General features: G+C 46.5%; 1 pseudogene; it reads left to right on the top strand.

Moving 5' to 3' along the window:
- The window catches only part of LOC138566114 (zinc finger protein 585A pseudogene), a 178,732-nt pseudogene that overhangs the window by 70,361 nt on the left and 81,384 nt on the right, over positions 1 to 26,987 (top strand).

Raw genomic sequence — 26,987 nt, 5'->3', positions numbered from 1 at the left:
TTCAACACCTAGAAAGGATATCGCACCCTGCTTGTCTGTAGGCGACCAGGGTCAGACTGGGACAAGAAATAGGCCCACCCCTCGCCTCAGAAAAGTGGCCCACCCCTTGCCTCATGACCCTTGACCTCTGATGATATCACCAGAAGTGATTGACCCCATCCCAAAGTGACATCCTGGGAAGTGATGAAACACGACCTTTCACCCCTTGACAAAACAGGAAGTGGCATCAAATGGCATTGTTCCTAAGCACACTACGAAAAAAATTGTTAGGATTTCACTAATGTGATATAGATTTCATACAAGAATGGATCACCATATGCATCATTAATATCTTTGTGTATAGATCCATATTGTCAAATTACTGTGAATCCAAGCAGACGTACAAGGCCAAATGATATGTTATTGTATAGCACATGTGTTGGTACTCATTTATCGACCTAAGAAGGATGAAAGGCTTTTTGAAAAAAGAAAAAAACATATTTTTTTCCTCATTTTATTTTTGCCAAACCGGCCCCCAATCCCCAAGGCCGACTTCAGCCTGGCCACGGGCGGAAAGGGCGAGGGGCCAGTCCGACCCTGTAGTCGACACAATATCTAAAATTGCAGAGACCAAGCTCTTCTTTGGAGACGCATCAATTGCACTTAGCCTGTGTCAAAATAATTGGAATTGTACGATCAGACCAAAAATAAAGGTCCGACCGTACAAAATGTCCGATAAATGCTACCACCAAAGGTTCAAACACCAAAAGTTCAAACCTTTGGTGGTAGCAATGTCGGTAAGTATAAAAAACAAGGCTGCAGGCTGTCCCTCGCTCACTATACCACCCAGTATAGTGAGCAGGGGTTGCGAGGAAACCCCTACAGCTCCCGAAAAAAAGAAAAGGACCCTGCGGCGCCAGTTCCCGATCACAGAAGTGAAAGGGAACTGGTGCTGCAGGGACACAGCCTGAAGAAAAGGTAAGTAGGGTTTGTTTATATTGGGGGGTGTAGGTGGGGGTGTGTTGTGGGTGGGGGTGCGGGGTGTGTCTTGGGTGTGTTGTGGGTGGGGGTGTGGGTATGTAGGGGTTTTGAGCGTGTGTTCGCATGGGAAATGTACAAACCTTTGGTGGTTCCTACATTTCACATGCAAACTTTTCGGCTGCAGGAAAATCGGCCGCGGTCGGATCACGTAGATCCAAATAATCAATCTCCTGACTCCTGAAGTGACATTTACTCTTCTGTAATGTTAGTCCAAGCCTGCTCTGTTCATTGAGTACCTCACTCTACCTATAGCCATGCTCTTCCAGTCTTTCCCGTCACTAGGAAGTCAATCTGGAAATACAGCACCCCCTTTATATGTCCTAGTACCACATGAATAACTCGTTCAAAGAAAGCCGCTGCCGATACTGGGCCAAACGGCATGCGTGTGAACCTGAAAGTTCCCAGACTTTACATTTTCTAAAGTCTCCGCCTTGGAGGTTCAAAAAATCATTGCCTCCCTCAAACCTATACGATGCCAGGGCGATAGCTGCCCGGCGCAAATAATTAAAGATGCTGCTAGAGATCTAGCACCCTTCATTTCCAAACTAATCAACGGCTCATTCACATCGGGTACAGTAAGTAATAAGCTAAAGGAATCCTGGGTTTTTACCCCTAATTAAAAAACAATCTCTGGACCCGACCATCCCTACAAATTATAGACCAATTGCGAGAGTCCCATTTTTATTAATGATTCTGGACAGCGTAGTTTATCTACAGATCCAAGAATACCTAGAGATTAACCACCTTCTTGCGACTCGCCAATCGGGATTTAGACCCCAACATGGGACCGAAAAACGGCCCTCATTGTCATGGCCATGGCCCCAGAACCCCAGACCCTGCACCATCAGGGCACGAGATCAAGGGGCAACATGACCTTTTATTGTCCTTTGGGGACAATACAACTTGGAGAGCCCAACTGGACTCAGTCCTGGCACCTTTGGCGCCAGGCTCATAAATAAATGTGCACTAGCACATTTTATTTGCTGCAGGTTCTTGGTTTCCCCTACAGGGGGCCCCATGTGCTTTGGGTCCGGCGTGGCTGCTGGAGAGGCTGAATGCACGTGGTAGCATCCTTTCAGGAGTGCCAGGGTGGGGCCGATGAGTCATGACTATGGGCGTGGCCAGAGCAGGCTATATAAGCCAGTTCTGCCTCCCAGCATGCGCTTCGCGTTATTCTGCTATTGCTAACGCTCACCGCCGCCTAAGCGCAGCTACCAGCCAGAGCGCACCTTACCTGTCTTCAGCTACTGGCCAGAGCACACCTTACCTACATTCAGCTACTCTCCAGAGTGCATCTTACCTGCCGTCAGCTACCAGCCGCAACACTTACCTTTCCATCTGCTTCCTTCGGCACGCATCCTTGTGGAGTCAGGCATTCATCTTCCACCTTACCTGCCATCCGCTTCCTTCGGTACGCCTCCTCGTGGAGTCAGGCATCCATCTTCCATCTCCAGACCTCCGGGTAGCGGCGCTCCAACTCGACTTTGTGACAGACAGTGCCTGCAAGGGAAAAAGACAAAGACAAGGTGAGAAACCTATAAGACAATACGTTTAAGGTCGCGCTTAGCCCAATCCTCATGCTTGACCTAAAACCAACACTCACCATCTGTTGGAACATCGTGAACTCAATTCTCTTTCCATTTGGCCTCGCCAAATGCACCGCAACTACCGCTGGGCTGCATATCACCTATTGGGAGAAAGCGAAGGAAAGACATTATTACAAGGATACGGACAATAATCAAGAATCAAAACTACAATATTTTAAAAGCCAAAAGACACTTACCTTTAGGAGTGGATCAGCCACAGCCGGTCTGGGCTGCCGCGCACATCACATGGATCAGTGAAGGAACTCGGTCCCGTCAACGTGCCCTTGCTGTGAGAAGCAGGACAGAGAGCTCGCCATCATCAAACGGGGGCAGTGCCGACAACCAGCACAGTCCACCGCACACGAGCAGGGGAGGGAGCCTGACGAGGGGAATTCACTTCCAGGGAGGGCTGCAACTGTGCCCCAACGTCCCCGCAGAGACCAAGTGAGTGTAACACTCATTGACCTAAAAGATCAGATTGATGAACTGAAGGACAATGGGAAAATGGCCCTACTACTATTATTGGACCTATGGGCTGCGTTCGACTTGGTTGACCACAAGGTACTATGCAACCACCTCGCTTCTGCAGGCCACTTCTCCCAGAACGCCATTACCTGGATACCATATTTTCTAAATGATAGGACTATGAGAGTCTTCTCCCCCTCAGCAGCAGCCAACCCTATTCCCATCACATGCAGAGTTCCCCAAGGCTCCTGTGTATCACTTACTATGTACAACAGCTTCACAAAGCCCTTATTCGATAAACTGGATCACCTGGGTGTCACCTACACCAACTATGCAGATGACGCCCAGATCCTCCTCCCGTTGTCGGGTATTTATGAAGATGATGTAGCATTGGTGAAGAAAATCTACCTCATTATTCAGGCATGGATGGCCACACAGTGTCCCTGCCTGAATGATGACAAAACGGAATTGCTGATCGTAGGCTCCACAGCTAACCTAAAAATACGGAACTCAGATTACGCATCATTCAACATCGATGGAAACAAGATCCCAGTGGCGAAAGAGGTAAAAACGCTAGGCTTTTATTTCGATGCCACCTTAAATCTACATAAACAGGTGAACGCTACAGCCTCAGCCATGGATTATACCGGGAAACTAATCCGGGCATGCAGACCCCTGCTCTCTAAGGAAAGTTGCATCCCACTTGCCAGAGCATTAATACTGTCCAAGCTGAACTATTGCAATGGACTCTATTTGGGAACCAGAAAATATGTGCTCAATAAACTACAAACATTGCAAAATAATGCTCTTAGATCAGCTCTGAGCATCTCAAGAAGAGCTCATATATCTGAAACAAGTAGACAATATAAATGAATGTCGATCAAGGACAAGCTACAACTCAAAACTATGTCCCTCGCCTATAAAGCTCTAAACCATGCAGCCCCCTGTACTTAACAGAAAAGTTCAAGTTAAATTCATCTACCCGAACCACTAGGTCAACTAATACACTCGGCTTGATAATCCCCAGATATAAATTACTAAAATCTGGTGGGACTAGCTTCCCAGTCATGGCCGCTCAGCTGTGGAACTCGCTCCCTCTATCCTTAAAGAAATTGGTCATTTGCAAACTTCAGAAGCAACTCCATCAAATGGCTAACCGAGTAGTATTAACCTTAACATTCCTCTCTACCTTTCCACTTCCGAACCCCCAATCCGAATCAATGACTGCACATTCCGAATAAGTTAGTATCACTAGTATTGTTTGTCTGTAATTCTATGTGTTTTACCTCTGTAAATCCGTTCTATATACAATATGCATGTCTGTAACTTTTGTAATTTCTGCAGCCGTCCAATGCGCCCAGAAACCTCCGGGTTAACATGTGCTATAGAAATAAGTAAAACAAACAAACGTGTGATGAAAGTGATATAGTTTCTGCTCTCCGGTTGTAGTACTACCTGATGGTGGGGGGGTGGGGGGTGAGTCTAAGGTGCTGAACACAGTGGCACGGCTGTCATACTCACAAGTTCCCCTAAATTGGGTAACGAAAAAACGTGTTTACCACCACACATTTGTTAGGGTCACGAAGGTCCACACAAAGTCTGACACTACCATAGCTCCTTCTGACAATTACAACTGGAAAATCCATTCTGAAGCTTCCACTGCCTCAATAATCACTTTCTCAGAAAGTCTTTTTATTTCTTTAGAAACATCATTCCTGATCTCTATAGGTACACATCTGCTCCCAGCTGCTGCAAGAACTGCCTCTTTGTGTATTTGCATCTTATGACAGAAACCCTTCAAACAACAAATGACGTCACTGAAAACTTCCTCAAAGCCATAGTCAGGTTTTTTTGACTCTGTTGAACTGTGGCAATATGTTGAGGGATTTTGTGATCAATAATTATGCCCATTTCACATTGCTCATACCACCCCAGAAAATTACCTCCGTTTCTTGCCACTTAAAACTTTGTACAAGAGGGCGGAGTGACCTCTGACGGGCCCATGGGATCAGAGCTCACCCTCGAGTACTTTTAAGATGAGATAGCTGCACCTTGAGGTGGATGAGGGTGCAGGATTATCTTACTCCAACACAAATCAATAAGGACAACTCAGTAGTTTGGCAAAGGGAAGTCCGTTTAATGACCAGTACAAAAAACGGGGAAACAAATGAAATCATCAGTGATGCGATCACCTGTCTCGCTTCAACTTCCAACTTCTTCATTCAGTCAGCAATAGTTATACCGAATTCTCGTCATCATTGACATGTAACACTCAAAGTTTATCATGCACTTCTATTGGTCGGGAAAGGTAACTTGAGTATAGGTGCTATATCTGTATATTGTAACAGAGCGTGAGGATTGGATAACTCTTATCGGGTGGGTGTCTATGCCCATCCCTCTACATCACTCGTGATAGACGTCACTACAAGTACAACGTCTAATTGGTTCTACAAACTATAGGACCCCAGATTATTTGGTCCATTGTGAATGGGTAGGTTACACCCCTAGACATAAATCTCCACTTTAATTAGCAGCATGCAGAATGGACATCCAGATGCCTTGTGCCCCAGGATTCACCCTGCCTCTCTTCCATCAATCAGCATTTTTAGGGCTATGTGTCAATTAGTTGGCTAGGGATGGCCTCAAACTGTAGCTTCATATCAAGAAAAGATAGGGCATCCTCGGGTTCTGGGTGACATCAGAAGTTGCTACCTCTTCGCCCATGGCTGGTCACGTGTCTGTTCACCGTGAATCTGCTTCATTTTCCTGTTATTCGTGTATTTGATTCTTCCATATCCTCGCCTCTTGCCTGGGGCCTCTTTATCTCGACCTTCACTGGCTGGCTGGTATGCTCTGAAGTTTCGATTCTTCGAAGCTGCCTCTCTCCTCCCCTCTTGGAGTTGACCTCGAATTCCCAGGCATGAGCTACTTCTTACTGAGTTTCGATTCTGCTCTTTCCTTTTGCTCTGGCTGGAATATGAATCTTGGCCTTGTTAGTCCCTTGCAGCCTGGGCTTAATTCTGCTTTTACAAAATGGAGTCGCACTTGTATATTGTGCTTCATTGAGGTAGTTATATACTTGGCGCTTGCCACTCTATTATTCTACTAAGCATTGCAAGCAGTACAGTTTGCTTAGCTTCTTGCGTTCCGAGCCTATTTACAGACATTTAGCCAGTTGCATAATTTGATCATGGTTACGTCTCCTTACATTTCAATGCGTCTCTTCTTCACTGTTCATTACATCATTATTCATAGCATTTCATCCTTGTGTGACTTCTTTAATCCGTGTCTTGTTCGTCCGTGCGTCTCTCCGGGCCCTTGTGTTGTTCACCATTTGCCTTCGATTAAGGCCCTTTGGGTCTCTTCGGGGACAGGTTGTACGTAATCTTCATTTCATGTCAACTGCTGGTATGGTTGTTTCAAGGGATACTGTGCAGCCCATGGTTGTCTGGTGATTGGTGCTTCAATAGGTATACAAGTCCTTCTGACTGGTACTGGACAGAGCCCCACTGTGGCTCTCTGTTGGTTTATTTGCTCCTTATACGTCACATACCTTGGCGAGTAGGCTTCAGGTACCTCAAAATGGGGGACTGGAGGGCAGGCCGTATCCCGGACCTCATCTACACACCCCCCTCTGGTCGGTTCATCGACCACTTCTGCTTCCCCCTTTGAATTCTTGTTACTTTGTTCTTCCGTATCCACTTCTTCGTCTTCTGGGTTTGTACACGAGGGCGTGAACGTGCGTTTCTTAGGGGTCCATATCTTTATCACTCCTTTCAGGCTTCCTGCTGTTTTTTTGTGTTCGTCTTTGTTCCAGGTCATAAGCTGACACTGTCTGTTTGGGCTACAATAGATCAATTTTCCTTCATATTATCTTCGATTTCTGGGATATACAAACTTTGTTCTTACTGGCGCAAATTCGCTGGCCTTCACAAAGTCTCTTATTTCTTCATCAGTCAGGTCTCTGGGCTTCCATCCTGGTTCGACATCGACCATGCTTTTCATTCCAATGGCTTTCTTCACAGTTTTCTGGCACTGTGTGATGATTATCTTGATAACACAGGATCCTAGCAGTATCAATACTAGGAAGGCTCCCAGAAACTTGACTATATCCGCCATCCATTGTGGGACCCATGAGAATATTCTTCCAAACCAGCTGTCATCATCTAATTTGTCAGTTTCATCAATCATCTGGTTCTGCAGGGTTGTCAGCATACTTATGGCTTCTGTTAGGGTTCCATTTTCTTCATCATGCGAAGGTGTAAATGTGCAACATGATTCTCCGATTTTTGTGCAAACACCTCCATCCATCGCTGTGATCATGTCAAGTACATATCTGTTCTGGAGGGTCATCAATCGGATTGCTCTTAGTTCTTCTTTGATCGCGTTGAATCCTTTTATGGTGGTGTTAATGGCCTGCAATAACTCCCATCTGGTTATCTGCAACCATTTAGTATTTGCTCCTACTTGGATGTGTGGCAAGAGTATTGTTGTGAATACTGATTAGGTGAGGCTAAACAGCCTGTGGTCATATGGGATAGCATAAAATGCTACTTCTGATTTAGCAGAAAAGTAATTCTCTCTCTTGATTCGGGATACCAGTTCCACAGACCTCCCCTTCCTTAGGTGATCATTTGCTTTCGGGAAACTGTCAATACTCGGATCTCTTTTTGTGCTCACTAGTGCAGGAACGTGGACGTTCACTATTGTGCATATGCCTCCCCAGTTTTTCGGCAGTCTTATGTATGCCTTAGATCCACACGCCCAGTAATGATCCTTAATTACTGCGGTTCAATGTACCATTCCTGGAGTGTCGAAGACTCGTCCGCAGTTCTCATTCTCTCCCTTCTTCCTTGTGCAATTGTTTCTGAAACAGAGTTTTGGGTTTTCTAGTGGCACTATCTGCATTGGTCCTCCTCTGTCTTCGACCCATGTGAGTAGTTTTGCAAGTTTCGGCCATAATGGCTTGCATCCGTTCCGAACAATGTTGATGGTAGGTTTGTACTGTCCAATGACCATCCAAGCTCTGCAGATCACCACTCCTTTCTCCCATCCGTCTGGTGAAAGCACTGTCCCCCAAATATGCCTTTGGCTTCTGTTCTTCCAACTTCAAGCCTCCTCTGGAGTTTTTCCTCGGACATTTAGCTTCTGATTCACTTCCCATCTAATTCCAGCCCCTTTTACTCCAGGGTTCTCGTACCTGATTACATGATTCTTAGTAGGAGCTCTGTTTCTTGTCTTATGTCTTGAACATAATCATCCTCGTCAGGATCAGTTGCTTCAGTTGCCCATTTCAGGGAGGCATCAATCGCCATGAACTGGCCTCTGGTCTTGCACATTGCTACGTGCGACATGCAGTGTGCTGTCTGGACATCAATTTCTACAGCCACAAAGATCTTGGATTTTCCCATGCTGTACGGTAGAAGTGCACAGACGAAGCATTCTCCTTCTGATTTCTTCTTCCGACCTCCTTCATGTGTTGGCTCCTTCCTGGTCCTCATGCATCTTTTCTTTTCGGTGTGCAAGTGTCCATGTTATCCAGCCTGACACTGGTCCTGCATGTGGCTGTATGGTCGGTCTGAAGCTTGTTCCTTGGGTTGGAACTTGTGTGCTTGTCAATCCCATCCTTGCAGATTTAGTTTTCAGTTCATCATGTAGTTTCTTTGCTCTAGCTATGAACGGGAATAGATGATCTATTAGCACTTGTGTCCTTGCAGTGAATTCTCTTGTAGCCACTTCTGTCCTTTCGAGAACTTTTGCTATATCTACTTTGGTCAGCCCTTCGCTCAGCTTTTCTCGGTCTCCTTTATCGTTTTCTGGAACTGATTGTTCGGTAGGCAGCCTTGTGCTCTATGCTGCCTTTGTTCGAGGTTCTGCAGCCATTGACACTTGCCATTGTTCATGTGCATTCAGTGTGTGTGTGCGTGTAGTGGTCAGTGCTACGTTTTAATTAATTCCGTGCTGACCCTGTCTCCAGCTTTTCTCTTCATTCGTTACCTCAAGTGTGTATGAATCACTGCTAATTACATTAAATTTTAGTTAGTTCGCTTTACCATCAGATTTTCTTGGAACTGGAATAACTATATAGGGCCTGGGTGCTTTCGTGGGAATTATGCATACATTATCTGGTGGGTGCACGAAATTGGATTGTTTTGTGCACCAATAAAGAATGCAGGTCTGATTGTTAATGACAAAGACAATGACAATCACTATACATATGCACATAATTGTGCGGTATGACAATTTGCAGCATTTCCTTTCAGGGAAGCGGGTGCGCCCCTCTGTTTGTGGGAGGAATAAGTTACTGTTTTGGGCCCCCATTTCAATCATAGTAGCTTTATAAAGTTCTGTACTTTTCGCTTACTCCATTATTGTCTCTCAAAGTTTGTAACATAAAGTGTCTTGTGCTTCGTAAGTGTCCTCCCTCTCGAGGGTGTCAATTGTCTCTGGTTACGGGATGCAGTTCCCTTGCTAGACTATGGAAAAAGATTAGACTATCCCCTTTGGTGAGTCACATTCATTGAGCATATTCAAAATAGGTCCATTCCCAGTCCACCCCCCGAATTTGCTTCAGTCCAGAAGACATGCTGGGTTCTGTTAAAATAAATAAATAGAAAAATAGCAATCAATTCAAATCAGTCATAAAAATAAAAAATAAAAATAAATGGTGGCGTCCACGTCTCGGCTCTCAACTGTCCCTCGGTGGAAAGGTGAAGAACTGTCTCTCCATCTCCTGGATCTGTCCCTCAGCAGAAAGATGAAGAACTGCCTTCGTTTCGATCTGTCCCTCGACGGAAGGTTTCACTGGAATCTCCGTAGATATCCTTGTTGAAAGTTGGACAGCTCCACTTGGAGCATGAATCCATGGAGGAGTGTTCCCATGTGTGCAACATTAGCTGGATCTCTGATGAAGGTGATGACGTCAACCTCGGTAGGTCACCCAACCATTTCGGGAAAGTCAGTGACTAGCCGGAATAGGACGTTGTGAGCCAGCCGGCTGTCCTCGGGTGAAAGGGACATTGTTCTGCTTTGCTGGTCTCTAGATCATACTTTCTTTTGACGTGAACAGTCTCTACACTTTCCGGCTGCGTGGATTGCGACCATGTAGTTGTGCTTGATTCACAGTTGGTTCAAATGCTCAGTGTTTCTTGGATCACTAATGTACGCAAGTGTGTCCATGGTTCTCCCGACGAGTCCTGGGCACTCCTCTATGATACGAAAGAAAAATGTATAAGTGAATTCATCTATGATCACCTGTGGTGGAAGCATTTGTGTCCTTATCACTGTATTTGGGCAGCTCGGCGAAGGCTTCCGCGAGGACAGTCAGCAGTTGCTGTATTACTTTCTTGTTAGCAGGATCTTGAACAAAGTCTGTGACACTGGTTATTCTCCCTACAAGTAACGGGTATGTCTCTAGTACTAAGTGGAAACAGGACAGCACATCCCTTGTGATATTCCTGCTGGGGGATACCATAAGTTCTGCAAAGCAAAGTCTTGGTGTTGGTTGCTTCAGGTGACTGTTTTACACTCTTAAACGAAAAGTCTTTGCTCACTGCCTATCGGAGTCTTGTTTTTCAAAAATGCTTAAGTGTGGCTTGATTCAAACGTTCGTAATATCAGTGTGTTGTAGCTTTGGGTGTACAATTCTCTTCTTCACCCTGCAACTAGGCTGCACAGAGTGTCCGTTTTATTGTCCTTAGCCCCTTTTTATGCTTCGAGGAAATGTCCGGTTTAAAGCCACAACTTTCAAACAGAGTTCTTTTGTCTTGGCTTTGCGGCTCATGCGTCCTTCTTCCTCATCATGGATCTTGTCTGCACGTGCTGTGGTTCTTCCCCGTTGTCTGTGATTTCTTCGCAGTGGGCTGCAGCTAGAGGGATCTCACCGATATAGGGTTTCATGTCATTAAGGAAGATCCATGCTCGCCTGCCTTGCAATTTAACGGCTGATGGAGTGCAGTTCTCTACGATGAAAGGGCGGTTGAATCTTGGCTCGTCCCACCTTTTTCTCATTGTTAGGCAGAAACCTGTGCAGTTCCCTTGGGGAACACTGCAAAAGATTTAAGACTACAGGTATAGCAGTAAACCCACTTGGTAGCCGTCTGCACCACCCAGATTTACCTGGTAGCTGTGGCTGAGCAGTCAGACTTCCCTCAAGAAGAGTTAGGCAGTATGCAAAGTATACACAATATGTACTCAGACACAATAGCACAAGCAAACACTGACCAGAGCTTGGTTTCAAAAGTATATAGTTATTTTATTTTTTAAGAACACATAAGTTGAAAACACTCTAGCAAAGTATAGTAAAAACACTTAAAACACAGTTATAATGAAAGCAGTTTCAACCCTTACTCCTATCTAGACAACTCTAAGTTAACTCCACATAATTAAAACAGAGGTGAGCGCTTAACGTTAGATGACACTCTAGTAGGTTTAAGGAAGGGATAAAAAGAAACAGAAATGGGTTAAACACACCACTCTAAGGTCCAGAACACTTGCAATAGGCTCAAAGAAACACAAAGTCACAGGTGAGCAAAAGTCACTAGGCAGGGCCCACTCTTAGAGTAGCCGGAGCGAAAATGTGCCCAAGATCACACTGTTATTAGGGATTCAAAGTCTTGCAAAGAGTTAGAAAGAGTTTAGAGTGGTTTAGAAAGTTTAGCCAGGGTGTCCCAGGCACTCCCAGGGTCGAAAGCCGGGGGCTAAATCTACCCCGTACAGTCGGTAGCAAGGGAAGCCAGGCGGAACACGGTACCTTAAGCGGAAAGGATCCTCCAGCGGTGGCAGTTGTTCCAGGCAGTGGCAGCAAGGCTCGACGTCGGTCAGGGGAGAAGAAGTTCTCGCTGAAGAGCAGAAGAAGAAGGTCGTTGCACTGCCCGGGAAGAAACCAGCCGCGGAGTCCTCCGGTTAAAGGGTTGTACCGACTTTCGTGGTTGGGGTAAAAGTGGTGGGGTTCCGGTTGCCGGGGTGCTTGGCACTGGCAAGGCGGCCACGAGATACCTCGAGAAGCGAAAAGAAGGCGAAAACTGGTTGTCCCCACCAGTCAAGGGAAGGAGCCACTCCGTTAAGAGTTCTCCTCGGTCGTCGGGAAAAGTGGTGAGACGGTTCAGCAGGGCTCCACCGGGTGGTGTCGTCGAAGCAGGTCGGCTCAGCTCTTCCCTCATCGGATTCTTGGTCCTGTGGCGACTTCTGAAGTTCCAGTCCCCAAAGCCCTGCTTTTATGCAGCAAACCCCCATTCACCCAGCCTAGCTGTCACTCAAACATGCTAAGTGGTGAGCCGGCCGGCTCACCACTTGGGCCAATCAGGACGGAGTGCGACTTGAGTTACCAAGGTAACTCAGTCCAGGGTGCCTAAATCCCCCTCCACCCCTCCTAAGTACCCTAGACAGAGTGGCACCACTTTGGAGGGCTTCTGTGGAGAAGCCCGCCAAAAGTGGAACAAAGGGCTCCACTTTGGGTCAGAGTTACAGAGGCGAACACCAACGCCATTTTAGAATCAAGTTTTGGCAAAAAGTCCCAACCGGAGTTATAAAAATAAATATATAAACCGGCGGTATGTTTAAGGCTACCGTAAATAAATAATTAAATGTGTTAGCCTAAAACAATGGGAAATCCCATAGGAAAATATTCGCGGTCGAATATAAAACGTAGTTTCCACTGCCACCAGCCAAAACTCGATCAGGGGGGACGGAGACGTGCCCCCTCGAATAACAGACCCTGGGGCAATCGAATTGCCCCAGCCAGTACGTCCACAATATGATGGTTTGTACTGGTTCTGTTCAGGATTCAAGACTAGCAAAGTCTTTGGTGACTTTACATGCCCTGGGAGACAGTAGTCAGTCCCAGGGTATGGAGTCTATGTTGGGGAGTCCCTAGGACACCCCTGGGTCACGGCACAGAGGGTGCTGTGTAACCCACATCACAAAAATACATGAGGCCCTATGGGGTAAAAGACCCCATAGCCCATTCAACACAAGGTTTAACCAAGAAAACACACTTCAACATGTCCAAGAGTGAGGGTAAAAGAGTCTCACTCTTGGCAGGAGAAAAAAAAGAAACCCCAGAAATCCAGCAAAGCTGCTGGGGGACTCACTAGGTAGGGAAATTCAGCCTAAACAGAGAATTCTCCCTAACACTCATGTTGTTCTTTACCAACACGGCATCTCCAGGGAAGATGAGAATCTCACATAGACCTTGAACTGCGTCTGTTTCAGCATCTCCTGCTGTGTTTTGTGCTGCACTGCACCCTTTTCGTCATCGCTGTAGTTGGTCTGAAATGATATGAAGGCTTGATGTCATGCATTTCAGGTATTCCTGCAGCTTGGTTCCCAAGACCTTTCTGGTAGCCTGGGCATCACATCTAGCTCTACTTCGAGGGGTAGGGGGTGTTCATTCTCCACCCTGTGACTATCTCTTGCGGCATAAGATGATGGTCGGAGCCTGGTTGGTTCTGAAGAGCACAAAATGCCAGTGGTAGACAGTGCAGCCATCCCCTCTTTAGAGTAAGCTTCAACTTGGCTATCCTTTCCTTTAACAAGCTGTTGAGCCTCTCACAAAGACCGTTACCTTCCAGATGCTACGCCGACGAGAACTTGCGCTTTATACCAAGCAGCAAGCTGATCTGTTCAAAGACTGCATTGACAAAATGAGCCCTGTTCTCTGACCTCATCACCTCACGTACCCCCCATCTAGGGAACACCTCCCTCACCAGGAATTTGACAACACAGGTTGAGTCTGGGTGTGTACAGGGGCCTGCTTCTATCCATCTAGAGAATGGACACACCACTACAATTAAGTACCTGTTACACACTTGAATCATGTCGACATAATTGATATGTAAGTGCTGAAAAGGCCCATTAGGCCGGGGGAGGATTCCTCTCACTACTTTTAATGTGTGCCAAGCAGTGAATTGCTGGCAGATTATGCAGTTCACCATAAAGAATGCAACATGCTCCGCTAAATTTGGTATAAACTAGTCTTCTGCGAGTGTTGCAGCAAGATTTTCTTTTGACAAATGAAATGGGTAATAGAACTGTTCCAATGCTATTTTTAATAGGGCTACAGGCATTACTGGTTTACCAGTGCTGTCTTGCCGCCACAATACGTTTGAGAGGTTTAAAGAACACCCTTGACGCTTCCACAGGTTCTTTTCATCCTGTGGTCCCTCCCCTTGAAGCTCCATTAGTTGAGTCTGCCCCATATTACTGTAGGACTCTGGTGTGGCTCGAGCTACCATCATTCGTTCATGGGTGTGTGCCACTTCTACTTCCATGATCGTCTCACTTTTAGACGCCATACGCTTGGCCTCCGTGTCTGCTGCATGGTTTCCGCGTGACACGAAATCTGTCCCTTAGGTGTGGGCGGCGCATTTCATGACCGCTATGCCTACTGGGAGCTGTAGTGCCTTAATCAGCCTGTCCAATAAGGCTGCGTGTTGCACGGGCGTGCTGTCCGCTCAGAGGTAGCCCCTCCTTTTCCAGCACGCTAAACCAGCGTGCAGTGTTGACGTCACATAGGCCGAGTCACTGTACACCGTTACTTCCTGATCTGCGTGATTCTCAATGGCGAGTATCAACGCCAAAAGTTCTGCAGCCTGTGCTGAATAGTGAGATGGTATTCATGCACTGACAAGTACTTCAAATTCTCTGTGTGCTATGTGTTTTATTACGGCCACGCCTGTATATCTTTGTCCGTCTTCTTGGTCGATTCTCAAAGACCCATCAATAAAGATGATTTCCCCTCCCGCCAGGGCATTTTCTTTCACCCTGGGGATTTCATCATAGAATTCTTCGTAGTTCGCACAGTCATGTATAGGCTCTCTTTCAGTGACTGGCTCAGCTATGAACGTAGTTGGGTTTACTGTTTTACATCGAACTATTTTGATCGATGGATTAGATATGATCACTTCATATACAGAAGCTCTCTGAGATGTCAATGTGCCTTTTGGTTTCTCTAAAATGGCAAATAATGAGTGATTGACGTATAACGTCATGGAGCATCCCATTACTATGGTTGCCGCCTTCTCTATGGCGAACGCTGCGGCAGCTAAGCTTTGTTCGCATGGCAACTGGCCTCTCATTACTGGGTCCAGATTCCCACTGTAATACGCTAGGGGCTTGTACCCCAACGAGATTCTTTGGGCGAGCACTGCTGTCATAACGCTGCCATTTGTGTGTGAGAACAGGTAGAATTCCTCTGCATAATTAGGAATCCCGAGAACCGGAGGCGAGCAAATTGCTCTCTTGAGTTCTGCAAACCCTTTTTCCATTGCCTCAGTCAATTCAATTTTTTTCCTTTGTCGCCTGGTCCTTCTTTAGGGCCTGGAGCAAAGGCTTGGTATACGTGCTGTAATTGAAGATCCATGCTCTAACATAATTGCACAAGCCTAGGAAGCTCTGCATTTGCTTTATCGTGAGTGGCTTAGCCGTGTTCATGATAGCTTCAGCCCTTTCTGGGGTGACTATTTTCCTCTCATGTGAGATTAACTGGCCTATGTACAGCACCTCTTGTTGACAGTATTGTAGTTTTTCCTTGTCAACCTTATATCCTTTCTCAGCCAGTATAGTCAGTAGCCGGATAGAATCGCGCCTGCATTGCTCTTCAGTGGTGCTGCAGATCAGAATGTCATCCACATACTGCAACACAACACTGTCTACAGCAATATTGCTAAGGTCCATTTGTCAGACTCTGTTGAAAATGGATGGGGACTCACAATAGCCTGTGGCAACCTCGTGCTTTTCGGACGCATTTGTCTGAAAGTAAATGACGTCAGATCTTGAGTCACGGTGCAACGGGATTGAGAAAAAAGCATTTTTCAAGTCAATCACCGTGAAATATTGCGTCTTGATCGGTATATTACACAGGATCATAGATGGATTAGGGACCAGAGGGAATTTGGCTTTGGCAATATTGTTTAATGCTCTTAAATCTTGGATTAAACGCCAAGACCCCCCCCTTTGATTTTTTGACAGGATAAACCGCTGTGTTACATGGTGACTCTGACGTCACTAAAACTGGTCCATCATGGCGGAAATTGTCTTCGTGATCCCTTCATCCGCTTCTCTAGACATGGGATATTGTCACGCTCTTGGTAAAATTGATCCTGGTTTCAGTTTGATTTTCACTTCTCCCACCCCCTTTAGGAGGCCTACGTCATAGGGTCCCATAGTCCATACTGAGACAGGCACCTGGGCTATGTTGTCATCAAAATATGCGGGACGGGTCAGTGCCAACATCATTCTTTGTGGCACTTCTCGTTCGATCATTTTGACCCAGAATATTAGACTTACTTCCACCCTTGTCTCATCCAAGTTAGGGTGTTCTTCGAACAGATCCTCATCGGAGACGTCAGTGACTTGAAACCCTTCTTCAATGGCGATAATCGCACACCATTGCCTGCCTTCGTCATCATACCCTTCGACCAACGCTACTTTCTCTCGTACTGCTGCAATATGTATCGTCAAGGGAAATACCTGTCCCCCTTCTTCATGCATAGGTATTCTTGGTCTGAATAGAAACTCGTCGGGGGTTCTCATGGCCCTATCTGCAAGGCCTGGCAATCCCGATAGACTTCTGGTTCTAATGGCATAGCTCTCATGGCTATGCGTCCGGAGTATGCTCTGATCATTTCGCACACGTTTCAATAATGCATTCCAGGAGTGGAGCATACTATGCCCTCCTCCATGAACGAGATTGTCATATTCGACTTTGTCATTAAGTCTCGACCCAAAATGTTTACTGGGGTCTGACGTGAATACAATAAAGGTACATTCATTTCACACTCTCCTACGGAGACTGGGAGATTGTCCGTGAAGGGAACTCGACTATGAGCTCCTGTAAAACTGAGTATCTATGGCCTGGCCGGACAAGGAAAACTTGCCTTCTCGTATGCACGAGCGTGTTGCACCCGTGTCAACTAGGAAGGAATATTCTTTCCACCCTATGACGACATTCACCCTTGGTTCCCTGTTAGGGTCTGGTGTCACTGATAGGATAGAGCACATCAGAGTTCCCAGTGAGCTGTCCTAGTTCATATATAAGTTCGGGCCACTGTATGCTTGTGGATTTTCTCCATTCCCAGGGTTGCCTCCCCTTCCGGAGTTTGTGCCCTAAGACATTTGCGTTGGTGCCTGTTGAGATTGCCCCTGTGGCAGGTTCCCCATGTTCGAGGGTTGGACACCTTGCTGTGCACCTTGCTGCAAGCCCGGTGCTTGCTGCTGCACTGTGTGATTCTGTGCACCGCCCTGTTGTGGAATAGCAGGTGGATTCACCGTGCCTGCTCCCATTCCTTGACCATTTTGCAACGCCCCTTGGTTTCTGCACGAGCGCGCCACATGTTCTGTCATTCCACACAGCCAACGCACTGGTGGTGGTCGGGCTATCTGCCCATTTGACATATCTGGACTGCCCATCTGCACGTTTTGAAAGCCTCCTTGATTACTTTGAAACCCTTCCTGGTTACTCTGCCATCCTCTTCCTCTAAATCCCCTTCCTCTGGGGTAAAATCCTGCGTTACCCTGGTTGTTCTGTGGCGGGTTAGTCGCCTGTTGTACGTTCTGTTCAGCTGATTATAGCATGGCACCTTCGAGAGCATACTTTGATAATTTCTTTTGCACCAGCTTCGCTTCCTCACCCTTACGAGTTGTCTCCTTTTTCCGATTCTTTTCCTGCAACAATCTACAGTAATGTGGAATAGTCAACTGTATTTCGGCCCACGGTTTAGCTTGTACTCCTACCAATTTCTTGAGCTGTTTCTGCACCGGTTCTGGTAACCCTAGGCACAATATGTGGTAGAATACAGGGATAGATTTCGTCCAAGATTCATGCTTTTTGAGCACCCACGCGTCTTGAAAATTCTGGATGTAAATCAACGGTTCTTCTGACGCTTTCATTTTCCGAGTCATTATAGCTCCCATATCGGAAGTGTCTGGATACAGCACTCGTAGCGCTTTCCACACTGCAGCTCTACAGTTATTGAATGGTTCTCCGTCATGGGTAGTGTTCATTATGGTTACCCCAGGGTATCCTGCCCGCTTCCACACATAGTCTGCTCTTTCACCAAGTATGGCGATTAGGAGACACTCGATGTCCCCTATAGCTAACGTGACACCCCCTGTCATTTTTTCTAACTCATGTATCCACTTCCCAGCTCCCGTTGTCCGCATTGGAAGCTTGTTTTTCAGGTTCTCTCAATCCATGTGTGGCCATGGAATATATTGTGGTCTTACTCCCCCTTTTTCAGCGGGAATTGGAAAGCGCAGTCTTCCTTCTTTCCCCATGGCCCTCCTGTCTATTGCCTGGGTAATATTCCCACATTGCTGTTTACCTGGCAATGTCCTCAATCTGTCTACATAGGCGGGTGCTGACATCCCCCTCTGACCATGGGGTGTTCCTTCATGCTGGCTAGGCTGCGCGGCAGACTCTGATGCCCTAGGTGAAGACTTGCTAGCGCCTGACCATCTTACCCCTTTGTCCCTTGGGAGTCGCTTTCGCGCAGTCTCTCTTCTTCATTTGTCTCGTCCTCCATTTCTCCTCTGGAGTCGGACATTGATTGTTCCCAATTCACGCAACTCCTTGCATCTTCGTCGTTCTTACTAATTTCTAGCCTGTCCAGGGACAGTCCCCTGCTTCCACTACTTCGGGTGACATCCTCAGTGTCCGACAGCTGTGTGCTTTCCAAGCGCTTGTCTTCTCTTCCCCCATGGGAATTTGATTCTAGCCCCATTTCATCGTATATTTTATCAATCGTTTCCCCGATGCTTCTGGTGTCGAAGTCATCTTCAATATTTGCCCCACTCATGCCTGGTACTGAGTCGAATGCAGGAAAGAATTCTTCAATATCTTCCCATTCTACAACGGGATTGGGTTTTTTAACTTATCGCTCCAAATATTGAAGATCGCGTGCCCTCTGTCTACGCTTACGTTCCAATTCATCATCAACTTCCGTGCGCTTCCTCGGTTCTTCTCTGGTCTCATTTTCTTCCCTTCTCCTTTCATCTCTACGTTCATTTGCCCTTCTAACTTCCTCATCCTTTCGCCTCTTTATCCTTTTTTCACATACTCTTTGCTCTTCTTCCAAAGTTTGCTGATTCTGTCTGTACTGGTCATAGGCTGCCTTCTGTTTGCGAACAAGCTGTTTTTCTTGCTCTTTGCGATATAGCTGTTCTCGCCTCAGCCTATCTTTCTTTCTTATTCTCTCATCCCTTATTTCCTTCTCCTTCTCCTTTTCCCTTCTCTGTGCCTCATCAGACCTCTCTCTCGGTCTCACGTCATAACTTCCTTTACCATGGAGTTTCAACAATATCGGTCCTCCCATCCATTCATCTTTTGCGAATCCTATCTCATCAGTTCTGTCTTCACTTCCTTTCCATTTTTTCCCTTCTCTCTCTTTATCGAGAGGTGCACTAAACTGTGCCTTATCCTCCCTTCCCTCATCGCATCTCTCCTTGTCCCTCAGGACTGCGGAGGTAAGATTAATTTCCTGATCCTTCCCCTTAATTTCGTCACTACTGTACGTGGGTGACTCATATGCGGGGTTACTATACCCAGTAGCTGCCTTCAGCTCTCTTAGCGGGTAGAGTCCCTCTGACTTCCCTCGATTTCTGGCTCAGGCGGGGCTGGTGGCGCGGTAGGCGTCTCACCCTCCTCCGTGCATACATTTAATAGCCAGTCTGCGGTTGTACATTTTCCAAAGTTGTAGAACAGCGAGGCGTTTCTCTAGGTTTTTCCCTGTATATGTGGCATGTAGATAAGTCGTCATATGCTGTAAAACGGCTTTAGATAAGGACCCGTTCTGTGGCCACGGCATAAACATCTTGTGGGCGGTGCCCTTAACCCACTCGGTGCTGTATTTCTTAAGCTTGGGTGCATGTTTAGGCAATTGCTTATATAAGTGAGCAAGTGGGGTTATCTCTTCCATGCTTGTACTCTGGTTCTAGCAATACTTTCATGCAACTTCACCACTTCCACAATATGAGCGAGCACCAAATACCGCAAGCTCCAATCCAATCTTTCCTCGTCAAAATTTTATGTCATCAATTTACTTCAAGAACATCAATCTGTGTGCGATTCCCACTCAGTTACAGAATCGCTTCAAACCCAAAAACTTCGCTTCAACCAATCAATGATACACAATTCTTTACATGTGACATTCAACAGAACACGTACAATAGACACTTGACAGACTAGACAGACACCAGCTGGACACCTACATCTCTGCCTTCTAATCAATTACCCGACATAGGGCCTCATTACACGGTAGGCGGTGGACCAAGGTGCTATTAGCACCTTGGTCCATGCCGGTAAAATACCGGCACCGCCTTGGAGGAAAGGGGAATTACCGCCCTATTCCGAGGTTGACGGGGCGGTAATTCCCCCTTCGCCCATTGCCCTTCCCCATTCCCATTTTTGCCCCATAGGGCATAATGGGAATGGGGAAGGTGCTAATTACGGTACCGCAAATTGCGGTACCGTAATTAGCACCCTGGTCCCTTTGCGGGTTGGTTTTTAACACCTGCTAAAAAGCAGGCGTTAAAGTGCCAACCCGCAAAGGGACCTCGTAGTAAGGTAGTAAGGGTTAACAGTCACCGGTACCATTACCGGTGACCGTTAACCTTTACCGCCTTCCGTGTAATGAGGCCCATGGAGTTTAAACAAACTCCTTTTATGACATCTTTAATCGTCATGGTAGCCTAATTTTTCCCTATTATATGGGACTATGAGTTCACGTTTCTTCTGACCGCTATATTAAAGTGCAGGAACAAGGCGATTCCTCTCATTTTTTTCTCTCGGGTGTCCTCCCGGTAACCACTGTTTTCTCTCTTATGCTTGAGTCATTATCCCTATATATATATATATATATATATTCTTCTCTACTTCTGACTATTTTTATTTTCCGCCTCCCTCCGTTACCTTTTCCCTTACTTGTTCTAATGCCTATAAGACATTTGCCAGTATTGAATTTCTTGGTTCACTCACCGCTCGCATGGTTCCTCTCGATCTTCGGGATCACCACCCCTCCTTTACCGCCTCCTTCGGTCTTTTCTTCTGATCGGCTGCCCATAGGAATGAGAAGGGTTATGCTTTGAAAGACGGGTTCCTTCAGACCCACTGCAGTTTTTTATGGACTTACACTATCATTGTCCACGGGAAGATTCTCAGTCTACTCAGCCGAATAGTGAGGGACTCGTGATATTTTGCCGAGGACCTAGAGTTACTTCGTGTCGCCGGTAGCCCCACGAGGCGGTCCCACCACTGACAGTGCGCTTACACTGTTGACTACAGCACCCGGGATGAATATGCTCATCGCTAAAGCCCGTGGAAGGCAGCCTGCCAGTGAGTATAAGCGTTTGTCCATGATGACCTCCGCCCGTGCCTCCAAACATCAATCATCAGCACCTTGCACAGGCGGAGGAGGGCCTTAAAAGCCCATACGGACTAAACACGAAGCAATGCACGCTGGCCCCCAGACTCCTGGGAAATGTAGTTTGGGGGTCTAGTAAGTTACACTAGTGCTTTTTAGCCCCCCACTGATGGCTGCAGACACAGTGACTAATACTACATGCCACCACACATCTGACAGTACCCGCCATCTCAGGGGGCCGATCCGGCCCTGGCTTTCCTGGAAAGCAAGTATGGAATTGTCTCCCCAGACGTGGTCATGTACCGTATCGGCTGGTTCCCATGAGCAGTCCTCGTGTCCATACCCCAACCACTCCACAAGGTACCACAATTGTCTTTGCCATCTTGAATGCAAAATACTTTAGACTTCACATTACTCTTTTCCATCCTTCATGATGACCAGTGCTCTTTCAGCACGGACATCAGGAGCTGCAGGTTTAAGCAGAGACACGTGAAAGACTAGATGGTTTTTTAAATGACTAGACAATTACAATCTCATTGCTGATTGCGACACACATTTATTGATCACATAAGGCCCAATGAACCTAGGCATGAATTTCCATGGCCCCAGTAGCCCTAAATATTGAGTCGATAACAACACCTTAGGCCTCATTACAAGTTTGCCGGTCCGGAAACCAGGGTACTGGTAAGCTCACCGGCACCCTTGTTTCCAGACCGGCAAACTACAAGTTTGCCTGTCGGGCCTGCTGCGCTCAAGAGGTCTGACCATGCCAGGCGCATCGGCCACGATGGGTAGACTTCACAGAAGCGCCTGCACCGGTAGCAACGGTGCCCTTCCTTCCGAGTCCCCACTCCCATAGAGTCCTATTGGAATGGGGACTAACATTTTACCCAGCGCTTGACTTCCCGGACCGCCAGACTTGTAATGTCCCGGTGGTACCAGGAAGTCGGGCATCAGTAAAATGTTACGAGTCTGGCAGCAACCCGCCGCTAGCACCGACAGGGTTACTGCCTGACTCATAACGAGGCCCCTTGTTTCCTACCCCATATGTGGGAACCAATCAGGGTTTCTTATCTGCTTGTTTCTTCTATACCTCTTTAGCTTTTTGTCCAAGTTTTGTCGTGCCCTCTGCCTGATATCAAGAAGTACCTGTTTGTGCTCTATTAACACAGTAACTGTGTCCACATCAGGTTCGTTTCAGGAAGCATATTTTGTGCCAATCCATATAGACATTCATTTGGCGCTGTTCCTAATGAGACTTACTCAGTCTTGTTATATGTAAATTCTGCTAACCACAACGCCTGTACCCAAGAGGTCATTCCATGAACCAAAAAACACTATGTATTGCTCCATGGTCTGGTTCACCCTTTCCGTTTGTCCATCCGTTTGCGGATGGTAACTACTTGAAAGTGCACAGTTGATTCCCAACATTCTGCAGAAGGCCTGCCAAAACCGAGAGGTAAATTGCAAACCCTGATCCGACACTATAGTCTTAGGCAAACCATGTAATTGCGCTATATCTTATTTTATTTATTGGATCAATGTAAGGCGCCTGTACAACAAAAGTTGTTTCAAGGTACCACAAGACAAAAAAAGGGGGGGGCAAGGGAGAGGATAACAGTAATGGTCCTACTAGGCCTTGTGACATGTGTTGTAAGACTAATTCTGCCAATTGACTAGCACTAGGTATTCCTCTACATGGAACAAAATGGGCCTGTTTAGAGAAATAGTCAACAACCACCATAATTATGTCATTTCTATGATCCTTCGGTAAATCCGTCACTGTCTATAGAAATGTGTGTCCAAGGAACATCAGGAGTCGGCAGTGGTTGCATCAAATCCATCTTCTTAGAATTTTGATTGATATTTTATTTCTATCGCGCTCGTACACAAGTGTTTCAGAGCACGACAAGGCAAGGGAGGGGAACAGGGGAGAACAAAACAGCAATCTTACTAGGCCCAATGACATTGAGAACGAGCAAGTGCATGGGAGAGGGGGAGAGGAAAAGTGCATGGAAGGAGGGAGAAGTGGGAAGTGTGAAGCAGAGGAGAAAGAGATAAATAACAATAAATAATAAAGGCAACAAACAGTGGTAATGCAGCCAGCAATTTGCAAGTGCTAGGTTTAAGGCAGCAGACAGTGTATGTCTGATAAGTGCAGGAAGAAAAAGGGGGGGCTGTATGGGTACAGATACAGACCCCAGTGCAAGGGGTGGCCCGGAGGCAGTGCGGGAGGGTGGCAGGGTGAGCGGGTACCTGGGCCCGAAGGACAGAGGGTGGCCAGGTGCACAGTGCCAAGAGAGAACAGATCAGCAGGGAAGAGGGGGGGCGAAGGCAGAAGAAAAGAGGAAGGTCTTGAGGTGCTTCCGGAACCAGAGATGGTTCTCCTCAAGTTTTAGAATGGCAGGGAGGCTGTTCCAGAGGGAGGCCCCAGCCAAAGACAGAGATCTACCCCCAGCTCGTTTCTTTGAAAAACGACTGACCCCGTGGGAGTTGGAGGTAGAGGAGCGAAGAGCTCGAGAGGGGAGGTATTTGCGGAGGGACAGCTGAAGGTATTTTGGACCCATGCCCCAGAAAGCCTTGTGGACAATGCAGAGGGTTTTGAATTTAATCCTTGCATCCACTGGGAGCCAGTGGAGAGATTTCAGAGCTGGAAAGATACGATCCCAGGGCTTGAGGCCAAGGACAAGGCTAGCAGTCCTGCTCTGGATTAGTTGCAGAGGGTGGAGAGTAGAGGCAGGTAGATTTAGAAAGAGGCTGTTACAATAGTCCAAGCTAGAATGATCCGACTTGCTCCACATGCATACATCACAACCCTCCACATATTTATGTACATGCCTATTCATATCAGGGCACCAGAAATATTTTCCCAGCATGCATTGGGTATTTCATTCCCCAGAATGAACTGCCAATCGTGAGTTTTGGCACCAATACAAGGCTTTCTCTCGTAATGCCTACATAGGCAAATGCAGATGCTGGGCATGGTAAGAAAGCCCATCCCGAAGGGTTCTTAAAGGATGACCTGCCACCCAGGAGAGTACTCGTCCATACTTGTTTTAGTAAGCCTTCTGTCACTCTGTGGGGGAACTATTGCATTGCTTTCTGTAATAGGAACCTACTGATGTTGCTAGTCAATGCATCTGTCTTCCCATTCTTCTTTCCAGGCCGATAGGTCACCACAAAATCGAATTCATTAAAGTATTGGGATCACCTCAAAAGCCTGACTCAATGTTTTAGCTGACTCCAAATACTGCATATTCTTATGGTCCGTCACCACTGTGACTTGGTGACATGCCCCCATGAGGTAATGCCTCCAGTCCTGAAAAGCTGCTCTAATGGACAATAACTCTGTGTCAGTAATTGAATAGTTTGCTCTCAACCCGTAAATTTCCTGCAATAAAATGCCACTGAGACAATACCGCCCCCAATGACTAATTCGGCGCATCTGTCTCAACCTGAAAAGGTCTCTCTACCACTGGGTGTCCTAATACTAGTGCTCTCGTGAAAGCTGTCTTTAGCTCATGAAATGCTCCATCTGCCTCCTTATTCCATGGAAAATGCTTGTTCTTCCTAAGTTACTGTCTAATAGGTGTCATCATTGGGGGAAAATGGTAATGAATCTCAGATTAAAATGTGCAAAACCCAAAAGCGACTGCATATCCTTCAAGCACTGTAGTGAGGGCCACTCAGTTACTGTAGACTGCACCTTTTCCTTGTGCATGACCACTCCCAAAACACATCCCAAGAACTACACCTTTTCTGCAACACACACACACTTCTTCAATTTAGCATACACTTGATATAATTGCAACCATTTAAGCACTGCCTTAACTTATAAGACGTGTTGTTCCCTTGACTCAGAGTGCATCAAAATATTTTCAACGTATACAATGACCAACACATCAATATAGTCCCTTAACACTTCCTGTATAAAATGTTGAAATGTAGCAGGGAGGTTACACAGCCCAAATGGCATTAGCAAATATTTGAGCAACCCGAACTTTGTCCTAAATGCCATTTTCCACTCATCTCCCTCTTTTACTCGTTGCAGATGGTAAGCATCTAGCAATGCATGCTGGCCCCTCGTTCTCCTGGATAATATAGTTCTGGGGGCCATTAAGATACAACATCAGGGCTTATTAGCCCACCACTGATGGTTACGGCCACACTGACTAAAACTGCATTCCCCCACACTCCTGACTTTACTTGCACACTGTCCTTCGACTTGCCCCTATCGGGACTAAGGAGATGCTCCTCAAGCACTCTTTGCTTCCTCAAGATTTCACAGATGTCCTTCAGTGCACCCACAAACGATGACAAGGAAGACGTTTCCCCAGTCTTTCTCGATGCGCCACTTGCATGATCTTATGAAACTGACCAGGAAGTTGCCTCACAAAATGGTCTACTTCTCTCTCGTCTTATGTTATCACCTGCTCAAGTTTTCCCGGCTGCCTCCTGGACTTATTACTGTTCCTGTTACCTTCTGGGGGGACGCATCACTCGGGATTGCGGGTTTGTTCGTTCACTTTCTGCTTCCACTTTCCTTCGGCCTGCTTGACTTCGTGGGCTATTACTGCCAGTGATCTTGGCACATGTCTCCCACTATACAGTCCACCTGTTATAGGTTATGCAACCACCATAGTTCATTGTACTTCCCATGCAATTGCCTATGCGGTAGGCTAGTGTTGGCAGGTTTGGCAAAGTTCTCCGACACAAATGCCATTACTTTGCAGTTTACTGATAAACAGGGAGGGGCATGGGTATGACGATAGCATGCACGTGTTAAATCACGTGTTAAAACTAAAAACTTAAGCCTGTGAGGCATTGTAGCGCTACAACTAAGCCATGCAGAAATGGGGGCCATTCAGAATTATGAACTGGGGCCACTATTATACCTGTTAGAAACTGGCTATTTCTTTAAAATAAAGCATTAGACTACAGCTAGGGAAACATGCTACATGAGGAGGGAGACATGGTTTGTTTATTTGCTCATCCATTGACTGGTCATGCTAATCCCTATGGCCATTCCCACCCAGTTCCTACCCCTCCCCATCCAAAACACCTCCTCGTGGGAATTTTTTTTGCTCACTTTAATCCAGCCTTAACATTAAACTTGGGGCTGGAAGTGCCTGCCAGTGTTTTTTCAAAGCAGTCATGCCAGAGTTAATGGCTTCATTTCGAGCTATAAACCCGCTATTGGTGTAATAAAACCGAATCTGCTTCAGCCACTCAATGTATGCGCACTGTGTGTCCTTCTCTGGAGTCCTGTTACAAACATTGGCAAAGCCAATAGTTTTGGCTATTGTAGAAATATAAGGCATTTGGCAGGTAACACAGACCCAAACTGTTGGCATTGCCAATGCTTGTTTTTTTATGAGTCGACCCGGGTCCTACCTTTTGTCTTACCTTTCTGAAGGCAATCGCTGGAAGCAAGCAAGATGCTGGCAGGCTGGCTGGCAACTGGCAAGTGATCAGGTGCCACTGCCAGTCTGCCACTGCTGCTGGAGTAACGTCAGGGTGACTTTACTGAATGACTTTAGTGTTATTTATACAAATG

Source organism: Ambystoma mexicanum, chromosome 2p, assembly GCF_040938575.1.
Source record: "Ambystoma mexicanum isolate Mex_15411 chromosome 2p, UKY_AmexF1_1, whole genome shotgun sequence".
Taxonomy (NCBI): domain Eukaryota; kingdom Metazoa; phylum Chordata; class Amphibia; order Caudata; family Ambystomatidae; genus Ambystoma; species Ambystoma mexicanum.
The sequence above is the reverse complement of the archived record's forward strand: the minus strand, read 5'-3'. Positions and strand labels throughout refer to the sequence as shown.